This window comes from Natator depressus, chromosome 18 (genome assembly GCF_965152275.1).
Source record: "Natator depressus isolate rNatDep1 chromosome 18, rNatDep2.hap1, whole genome shotgun sequence".
In the NCBI taxonomy this organism is placed as follows: Eukaryota; Metazoa; Chordata; order Testudines; family Cheloniidae; genus Natator; species Natator depressus.
Genome location: NC_134251.1, coordinates 994,823 through 1,005,164, shown reverse-complemented (window position 1 = coordinate 1,005,164; position 10,342 = coordinate 994,823).

Sequence of the window (10,342 nt, the reverse complement as noted above, 5' to 3'; positions counted from 1 at the left end):
TGTTCTTAGGCTAAAGCCTTTGGCTAAGCAGCAGGGGCAGCCATAAGCTGGGAAGAGAACGGTCACATCCTCACACCCCAAACCAGTCGCATTGAAATAAGGTGGTATTGGGCTGTTACAGGAATACAATCCTGTCCTGATAAGTGCCTATCCCCACCAGATAAAGATGGTTAAAGAAAACTTAGTTTGATAGCATCCTGTCTGGCAAGAAATCACTTACGGTTGTGGTTGTGAAACCCTCATTTCTGCAGTGTTTTATCTTTATGGCCCCCACTTTTCTATTGTTAATCTGTCTGGCTCTCTAATTATTTCTGTCTGCTGTATAATTTATTTTGCTAGGAGTAAGTTAACTTAGGGAAGTGGGATATAATTGGTTAGAGAATTATGTTACAATATGTTAGGATTGGTTAATTAAATTTCAATAAAATCATTGGTTAAGGTATAGCTGAGAATATTACTATATATACTGGGGTCAAACAGGAAGTGGGGGGAAGGGAAATTGGAATTATGTTTGCTAAGGGGGGGGAACAGGAACAGGGAATAGGGAACGGGGAACAGGGACACAGGCAAGGCTCTGTGGCGTCAGAGCTGGGAAGGGAACACTGCGGGACAGACTCTATCGGGCATATAGAGATAAGCTCGTCTGGTGTGAAGGGCTTCAGAATATGCTTGCATGGAAACTAACCCCAACAAACGTTGCATTGTCTGCGCTTCGGACTGCTGCTGGTCTTTTGCCGCTTGCTGTCTGCGTGACAAGAACCAGGGAAGTGGGAGGGTGGAGGGAAAGCCCTCTAACATCTTGGTGCCGTGACTCAGATACCTCATGTCGGACAGGTGAGTAGCAGCCACGTACGTTCCCTTCCCCAACTGTCCATGCAGCTGCTTGGAGGGGGCATGGTGGGCTCTCATAATGGTAGTTGCGGGTCCTTGCAAGCTAGGGTAATGGTCTTTTTGGATAAGTGGATTTGGAAGAATCTGGGCCCATTCCAGGTGCAGGGGTCAAGCTGGGATGAGATTAAGAAGGAAATGGGAGCAGTGTTAGGGGACCCAGAGGGATGGGGGCTGGCTGAGGAGCCCACCCTCCTTGGTAAAGGGGTAGCGGAAGGAGGTCCGTGCCCATGGGGACAGGATGCCTTCCAGGGAAAGGAGGCACTTCACTCTGCTGGTAAGAGATTTGAAGTAAAGGCAGCATTACGGGAAGCTGCCAGGAATCTTTCAAGTTTGGTGCTACTCCAGCGAAGGCTACTGGAGGATTGTAAATTACAGTTAGGGGTAGTTAAAGATGGTTTGGCACAACAGGGTTTGGAGTCAGAAGCAGAGTTAACGGACGACCTTAGGAGACAGGAGCTGGGACTTGGTCCTGGGGGGGTGGAGAAAAAAAAGTTTCAAAGTGAAAAACAGCAGGGTTTGCACAAGTGGCTAACAACCCCCACTCTTTTCTTCTTCTTTTTCTTCTCCTCCTCCTCCTCAGTTTGCTTAATTTGGTTGGGAGTTGTGTAAATGTTAAAGAGGAATAGTTGTGGTGTTATGAGAAGGAAGTTTTGGGTTTGATGTTAAAACCCCATCATGTAAATGTAATTATTTGTGCAACTCGGCCCTGGTAGTCAAACAAATTATACCAGGGGATCAGGTGGCCACCACCTTCTATGTTTCTGTCCCCAGGAGCCTTTACAGCTATTCTGAGGGGAAACAGGCCCTTTCCCCACAGAAATGGTCTGTAAAGGGCTCTGCTGCAGGCAGCAGCCAGCCGGATACTCCGACCTATATTATTTGACTATTGGACGAGTTAATCAAAATCACTAAAGGAAGGTCAGGGGTTTCTATTGGAGCTTAACTTGACTGTCTCCGATTGTACAAAATGGGAATATAATCTGGGTACAGTTGTGTAAAAAATAATAAAAGCAGTGCAAGGGATGTTGGGCAAAAGAGAATTTTTGTGTGTGAATCTTTTTGTGTAATCATGTGAGGTTTTAAGGACCTAAACCAACACTCATGGTTTGTAAAATCATGTTTGTAGGTGTAACCCTTCTGCCTGTCAGAGTTGGCAGCAACAAGGGCCGGGTTCAATATCAGGGGATCCATTCCAATAACACAATGCAAAACCGGCTCGAGCCCCCACCCAGTGACCTGGGACAAATATATATCACCCCCGCCGGGCGCCTCCAAGAGGCAATACTTCCCCTCTCGCAAGCACATAGTCTGAGTGTAGCAAAAAGCCTTTTAATAACAGAGAGAAACAATGTGGCATTATGTTGGGGAAACACCACCAATAGGATTCATAACACAATCCACGAGCAAAACCCACGCCAAGCAAATTGGGGCATGTCCTTTCCCTTTGGTTCTTGAGTCCAGCAACCCAAAATCACCCAAAGTCCCAAAAGTCCAATGACCCCAAAGTCTCTGTCCTTGGTCAGGGCAGCCCCAGAGTTCAAAAGTTTATCTGCAGAGTTTTCACCTCCCAACCTGGGTGGAGATTGTGTGTGGGGGTGTTAAGGGATACCTTACGTGGTCCAACACTGATGGCCCCACCTCTCCACAGGGCTCCACTCCACCAGCCGCTCTGCTCACCGTCCCAGAACCGGAACTGCTCCGCCAGCCACTCTGCTCCGCTCAGTGTCCCACAAACTGCTCTGCCAGCCACTCCACTCACCATGCTGCAAACAGCTCTACCATATAGCTTCAGGCTCCCCCACTACTTAACACAACACTCAATGATTTCAGCTCTTCGTAAGTTTAGCTTTTTTGTGATTTCAGCTTGTAGGAGGGGAGCCACAGTGCTGGTGCACTATTAGCCCAAAGTAAATTCATCTCAGAAGCCTGTAACTAGACTCCTAATGTAATCAAAATCAGCTCTGACATTCCAAAGTGGAGAGAGGAGGAAGTGCAATTAGCATGTAAGGCCCTCCCCAGGGGGTCATGCCACCAGGTATTAATGCCTGTCCCCAGCCTCTCTCTAGTCACAGAGTTTTGGAACCCATGTCCCTTGCCTAGCGAGTGCTACTTAGTTGATGGCAAGTCCCTCCATCATAACAAAAGGCCAATTACAGTTCCACTGTCCTTGATTCCCATAATCAGGATAATAACAATTTATTCTTCCTGCCCCAATAACAGAGACACTGGGGATCCCACAGCAGCCAAAGTGACTATTTGGGCAGCTACGGCCTCATTCTAGGCGGGGTGGGTGTGCCTATGCAAATGAGATCAGCCCCTGAAGTTTTTTTCCACAACTTGCCACACCTCAGCACCAGATGTCAGCGTGGCGCTCATCCTGACTCTGCTTACATAGGTTTAAGATGAATTGATTTGTTTTTGTTTTCAAATAATACCACTAAAAATCCATTTGAATCTTTCATTCAAAGTTGCAAAACTGACAGACACTTTTTGCCAGACACAGGTAAATAGTGTTGTTTGGCTTTGGTATTTAGCATTTACCCTTAACGTACCTCAATGCTTTATAAAGCTTAATATGTTTTTAAGTAAAGACCAAAGTCGTGGCTGTGGTGGGAGGCGGTCAGGGCCGGGGGATGGGGGAGACATTCTGGGTCTTTTTTTTGTGTGTGCACAGGAAAAAAGAGAAGGGAAAGGGGAGCACTGAGCCTTGGGGTGGCTCTGGGGGATCGGACTGTCACTTTGGTGGGGGTGCAGGAGAACTCTGGGTGCGGGGGGAGGCAGTTACACCTCGTGAGAAAGTTGATGTGGCTAATAGAATGTTGTAGAGTTGAACTGTGGAGGGGGTATGCATTTTCCCAGAACATGTGCAGTATATATTGTAGAAGGGGTAAAAGAAATGCAAACAAAACATGCTACTTAATTAAAATTCTATCAGGGCTCCAAAAGGAGCCACACTTGGTTGTGTTTTTTTTCTCAGGTGGCTGTGTGTTTTAGAAGCAGAAGTGAAAAGTAATAACTCTGGTGGAAGTTAATTGTGTCCTTTTTAAGACAGAGTCTCTGAGCTGCTAGTAGCTTTGGATCCAAAAGCAAGCCAGAAAGCCTCTGTGTGGATGCAAATTACCTAGCTGATAGGGGAAGGAGACAACTGCCCATAAATGGCAGCACAAAAGAGCAGCAAATAATAAATATACCTAGTCAGCAAACAAGCTACTTGTAAGCAAGAAGACTCAGATTATGGGCCTCCAGAAAAGGGAGGTGGGAAAACAAGTCAAGCCTGAAAATAAGAGAGGAAACTGAGGTACACCACCTGATGAATTTCATGAATGAACAGTGGGATAATTCACTTGCCTGCCTATAGAACAAAACAAGGAATATATGGAGGCAATTCTTCTGTTTTCTCTGCAGTCAGCAAAATTTGTAAAAGAAAGGGGTATTTCTAGGCAATAATCTGTCCCATCCAGGGGAGTGTGAAATGTTTCTTTTGTTTTTCAGACACTCTACAAGCAAGCTGGTGCCAGCGGAAAAATAACCCAGAGCACCGTGAGTCTACTGTCGCGATTAAGATTGTGTTGTGTGGTTGTGTTGGTTGTCTTGTTATTACCATTATTTTGGTGGAAATGGTACAAGGAGAATTAACATATATAAAAGCAAAGGTCAATGCATGGCATGACCTGCCTGGGAAGCATGGTCTACCCAAGCTGGGAAATCAAGTGCAAATAAAAAGGCACAAAATGGGAGCTAAGAAGGAGGACATATAAACTATTACATGCATATTACAGGCAGCCCTACAGAAGAGAAATCAAGGATTCCCAGGCCTGGAATGGAACAATCGTTGTTGCTAATCACAGTTGTCACTATTGTAAACCCTGCCCAGATCCCGTGATGTGAAGTGGCAAAAGGAGGGAACATGTGGACTGTGACACCCCCAAGTTGTGGTAATAAGGCAGATAAGGACCTTAAGGATCTACCCATAGTAAGTTGTACTGCTGATTCCCCCCATGGGAATTTGGCAGTGTTGGTATGTTGTGTACGGATTGGAAGGGGTAGAGTCCTAACCGGGTGGAGACAAATTTATCAGGAAATATTGCATGGTGTTCCTTAGCATATGTGTGATAAATGAAGTGGGGGTTAGTTCCCTTTTGTGAACAACCAGCCAGCCAGTTAGCTGTAAAATCCCTGTTAGTAGCTGTTCTCTACTTGCTTTACCTGTACAGGGTTAAAAAAGCACACAGGTAAAAGGAAGGGAGTGGACACCTGACCAAAAGAGCCAATGGGAGGGCTAGAACTTTTTAAAAATTGGGGAAAAATCTTTCCCTTTGTCTGTCTGTCTGTTGTTCTCTGGAGAGAGGAGACGCAGAGCAGGCACAGGGCTGAACTATGCTGTAAGAAGCTTTAAGTCAGGTATGAAAAACCATCAGATCATACCTAGAAACTACTTATTTGAAACTCCCAGATATGTAAGTAGATCGGAAAATGTCTAGGAAGACTCGATTAGGTTTCTCTCTTTTATTTCTTTATGGCTTGTGGACTCCTTTCTTCTAACCCTAGGTGCTTTTGTTTTGCTTTAAACTGGACCTCAAGAAAACTATTCTTGATGCTTAATTATTATATTTGCTCTTTTTAAATCTAGCAATAGCCTAAGTTCCAGATGTAATTCTTTTTGTTTTTAATAAAATTTACCTTTTTTAAGAACAGGATTGGGTTTTTTTTGTGTCCTAAGAGGTTTGTGCACATGTTGTTTAATTAGCTAGTGGCAACAGCTGATTTCCTTTGTTTTCTTTCTCAGCTCTTCCCGGAGGCAGGGTGAAAGGGATTGAGGGTACCCCGAAGGGAGGAATTCCCCAGTGCGCCTTCCTGGGTCCAAAGGGGTTTTTTGCACTTGGGTGGTGGCAGCATCTACCCATCCAAGGTCAAAGAGAACTATGACCTTGGGAGTTTAATACAAGCCTGCAGTGGCCAGTATTAATTTTTAGAATCCTTGCGGGCCCCCACCTTCTGCACTCGAAGTGCCAGAGTGGGGGGAATCAGCTTTGACAATATGTCATGATCAATGACAGTGGGAAACAAAGTCATCTGGACATATGGTTTGTCACAGAGGGCCCAAAAAACATATAACCCTCTGGTCTCCTGGGGTGTTTGGGTAATGGGGTTCCCCAGTTAGGGTGTGATGTTACCATGTGTAATCATAATGGTACCTCCACAGAGGAAAATCCCTGGATGTGCAGTTGTTATGTACACATCACACGGGGCATATACTCTCTCCTGGGATGCTGGGTATGACAATTTAACTGCTTTGCAGAATGTAACCCTACAGGTAATATGGATGCCAAGCTGGAAGAATCCTGATCTAAGCTGGCCGCAGCCTGGAGCCAGAAATACTTCTTGATGGGCGAATGTGTGGGAGCCACTGTGGGAGCGGGTGCAACCAGCGCTTTTCAGTGAGTCTTTCCAGTCCATACATGGGTGGTACGCCCCAGAGAATGGTGGGTGGACCGAGTACACCTCAACTGCAGCACATACATAGAAGGGTTGAAGCGACAATTGAATTGGTGGGTGAGGGGACATACATGGAATCATTGCTGGAAAAGGGATTTGTGGGCAGCAGGAAACACAGGGCTGGGTGTATGAAATCTGGGGGACTGTTGGGTAACTATAACTGATAAGCCAAAATGTAAAATTGCAACAGCAAATCAATGAGCTACTGGCACAAAAGCTGCCTGCTATCACAATAGGATAGAAAAGAGCAGCCAAAGGGAACTTACAGCTAACTCAATGGACAGGAAACCTGGTGACATGGGTGGAGGATGGCTTCAAAAGGTTAACTTGGGATGGGGAGGTGCATATGGGGATACCAAATGCTCAATTTTGGGTCTAGTACCTGTGTAATAGTTACTCTGGTACCTTGGAATGGGAAGGCTACTAAGGTGGTTCCCAGCGAGCTCCTCCTTTTCTCATTATTCCCATAGGGCTTATGACTTATGAGGAGAGGTTGAGGGAACTGGGATTGTTTAGTCTGCAGAAGAGAAGAATGAGGGGGGATTTGATAGCTGCTTTCAACTACCTGAAAGGGGGTTCCAAAGAGGATGGATCTAGACTGTTCTCAGTGGTAGCAGATGACAGAACAAGGAGTAATGGTCTCAAGTTGCAGTGGGGGAAGTTTAGGTTGGATATTAGGAAAAACTTTTTCACTAGGAGGGTGGTGAAACACTGGAATGCATTACCGAGGGAGGTGGTGGAATCTCCTTCCTTAGAGGTTTTTAAGGTCAGGCTTGACAAAGCCCTGACTGGGATGATTTAGTTGGGGATTGGTCCTGCTTTGAGCAGGGGGTTGGACTAGATGACCTCCTGAGGTCCCTTCCAACCCTCATATTCTGTGATTCTATGATCACTCTACAGATCAGCTGCCAAGCTGTAAATGCTGGCCTGGCCCTGGACTGGCAGGGCAATGAGCTTGCTGGTTGGGTAGAGACGCAGGAAATCCTGCCCAGAGCTCCTGTTGCAGCTCTCCTGGGAAGGGTCAAGGCTGTATACCTATGTATAAGTAGGGGCATAGCCAGCAGATCGAGGGACGTGATCGTTCCCCTCTATTCGACATTGGTGAGGCCTCATCTGGAGTACTGTGTCCAGTTTTGGGCCCCACACTACAAGAAGGATGTGGATAAATTGGAGAGAGTCCAGCGAAGGGCAACAAAAATGATTAGGGGTCTAGAGCACATGACTTATGAAGAGAGGCTGAGGGAGCTGGGATTGTTTAGTCTGCAGAAGAGAAGAATGAGGGGGGATTTGATAGCTGCTTTCAACTACCTGAAAGGCGGTTCCAAAGAGGATGGATCTAGACTGTTCTGCAGATGATAGAACATGGAGTAATGGTCTCAAGTTGCAGTGGGGGAGGTTTAGGTTGGATATTAGGGAAAACTTTTTCACTAGGAGGGTGGTGAAACACTGGAATGCGTTACCTAGGGAGGTGGTGGAATCTCCTTCCTTAGAAGTTTTTAAGGTCAGGCTTGACAAAGCCGTGGCTGGGATGATTTAGTTGGGGATTGGTCCTGCTCTGGGCAGGGGGTTGGACTAGAACCTCCTGAGGTCCCTTCCAACCCTGATATTCTATGATTCTATGTGACAGGCAGCAGTTGCTGCTGCTGCAGGGACACAGCAGGTCATAGAATCATAGAATATCAGGGTTGGAAGGGACCCCAGAAGGTCATCTAGTCCAACCCCCTGCTTGAAGCAGGACCAATTCCCAGTTAAATCATCCCAGCCAGGGCTTTGTCAAGCCTGACCTTAAAAACCTCTAAGGAAGGAGATTCTACCACCTCCCTAGGTAACGCATTCCAGTGTTTCACCACCCTCCTAGTGAAAAAGTTTTCCCTAATATCCAACCTAAACCTCCCCCACTGCAACTTGAGACCATTACTCCTCGTTCTGTCATCTGCTACCATTGAGAACAGTCTAGAGCCATCCTCTTTGGAACCCCCTTTCAGGTAGTTGAAAGCAGCTATCAAATCCCCCCTCATTCTTCTCTTCTGCAGACTAAACAATCCCAGCTCCCTCAGCCTCTCTTCATAAGTCATGTGCTCTAGACCCCTAATCATTTTTGTTGCCCTTCGCTGGACTCTCTCCAATTTATCCACATCCTTCTTGTAGTGTGGGGCCCAAAACTGGACACAGTACTCCAGATGAGGCCTCACCAGTGTCGAATAGAGGGGAACGATCACGTCCCTCGATCTGCTCGCTATGCCCCTACTTATACATCCCATAATGCCATTGGCCTTCTTGGCAACAAGGGCACACTGTTGACTCATATCCAGCTTCTCGTCCACTGTCACCCCTAGGTCCTTTTCCGCAGAACTGCTGCCTAGCCATTCGGTCCCTAGTCTGTAGCGGTGCATTGGATTCTTCCATCCTAAGTGCAGGACCCTGCACTTATCCTTATTGAACCTCATCAGATTTCTTTTGGCCCAATCCTCCAATTTGTCTAGGTCCTTCTGTATCCTATCCCTCCCCTCCAGCGTATCTACCACTCCTCCCAGTTTAGTATCATCTGCAAATTTGCTGAGAGTGCAATCCACACCATCCTCCAGATCATTTATGAAGATATTGAACAAAACCGGCCCCAGGACCGACCCCTGGGGCACTCCACTTGACACCGGCTGCCAACTAGACATGGAGCCATTGATCACTACCCGTTGAGCCCGACAATCTAGCCAGCTTTCTACCCACCTTATAGTGCATTCATCCAGCCCATACTTCCTTAACTTGCTGACAAGAATACTGTGGGAGACCATGTCAAAAGCTTTGCTAAAGTCAAGGAACAGCACGTCCAGTGCTTTCCCTTCATCCACAGAACCAGTAATCTCATCATAAAAGGCGATTAGATTAGTCAGGCATGACCTTCCCTTGGTGAATCCATGCTGACTGTTCCTGATCACTTTCCTCTCATGTAAGTGCTTCAGGATTGATTCTTTGAGGACCTGCTCCATGATTTTTCCAGGGACTGAGGTGAGGCTGACCGGCCTGTAGTTCCCAGGATCCTCCTTCTTCCCTTTTTTAAAGATTGGCACTACATTAGCCTTTTTCCAGTCATCCGGGACTTCCCCCGTTCGCCACGAGTTTTCAAAGATAATGGCCAAGGGCTCTGCAATCACAGCCGCCAATTCCTTCAGCACTCTCGGATGTAACTCGTCCGGCCCCATGGACTTGTGCACGTCCAGCTTTTCTAAATAGTCCCTAACCACCTCTATCTCCACAGAGGGCTGGCCATCTCTTCCCCATTCTGTGATGCCCAGCGCAGCAGTCTGGGAGCTGACCTTGTTAGTGAAAACAGAGGCAAAAAAAGCATTGAGTACATTAGCTTTTTCCACATCCTCTGTCACTAGGTTGCCTCCCTCATTCAGTAAGGGGCCCACACTTTCCTTGGCTTTCTTCTTGTTGCCAACATACCTGAAGAAACCCTTCTTGTTACTCTTGACATCTCTTGCTAGCTGCAGCTCCAGGTGCGATTTGGCCCTCCTGATCTCTTTCCTACATGCCCGAGCAATATTTTTATACTCTTCCCTGGTCATATGTCCAACCTTCCACTTCTTGTAAGCTTCTTTTTTATGTTTAAGATCCGCTAGGATTTCACCATTAAGCCAAGCTGGTCGCCTGCCATATTTACTATTCTTTCGACTCATCGGGATGGTTTGTCCCTGTAACCTCAACAGGGATTCCTTGAAATACAGCCAGCTCTCCTGGACTCCCTTCCCCTTCATGTTAGTCCCCCAGGGGATCCTGGCCATCTGTTCCCTGAGGGAGTCAAAGTCTGCTTTCCTGAAGTCCAGGGTCCGTATCCTGCTGCTTACCTTTCTTCCCTGCGTCAGGATCCTGAACTCAACCAACTCATGGTCACTGCCTCCCAGATTCCCATCCACTTTTGCTTCCCCCACTAATTCTACCCGGTTTGTGAGCAGCA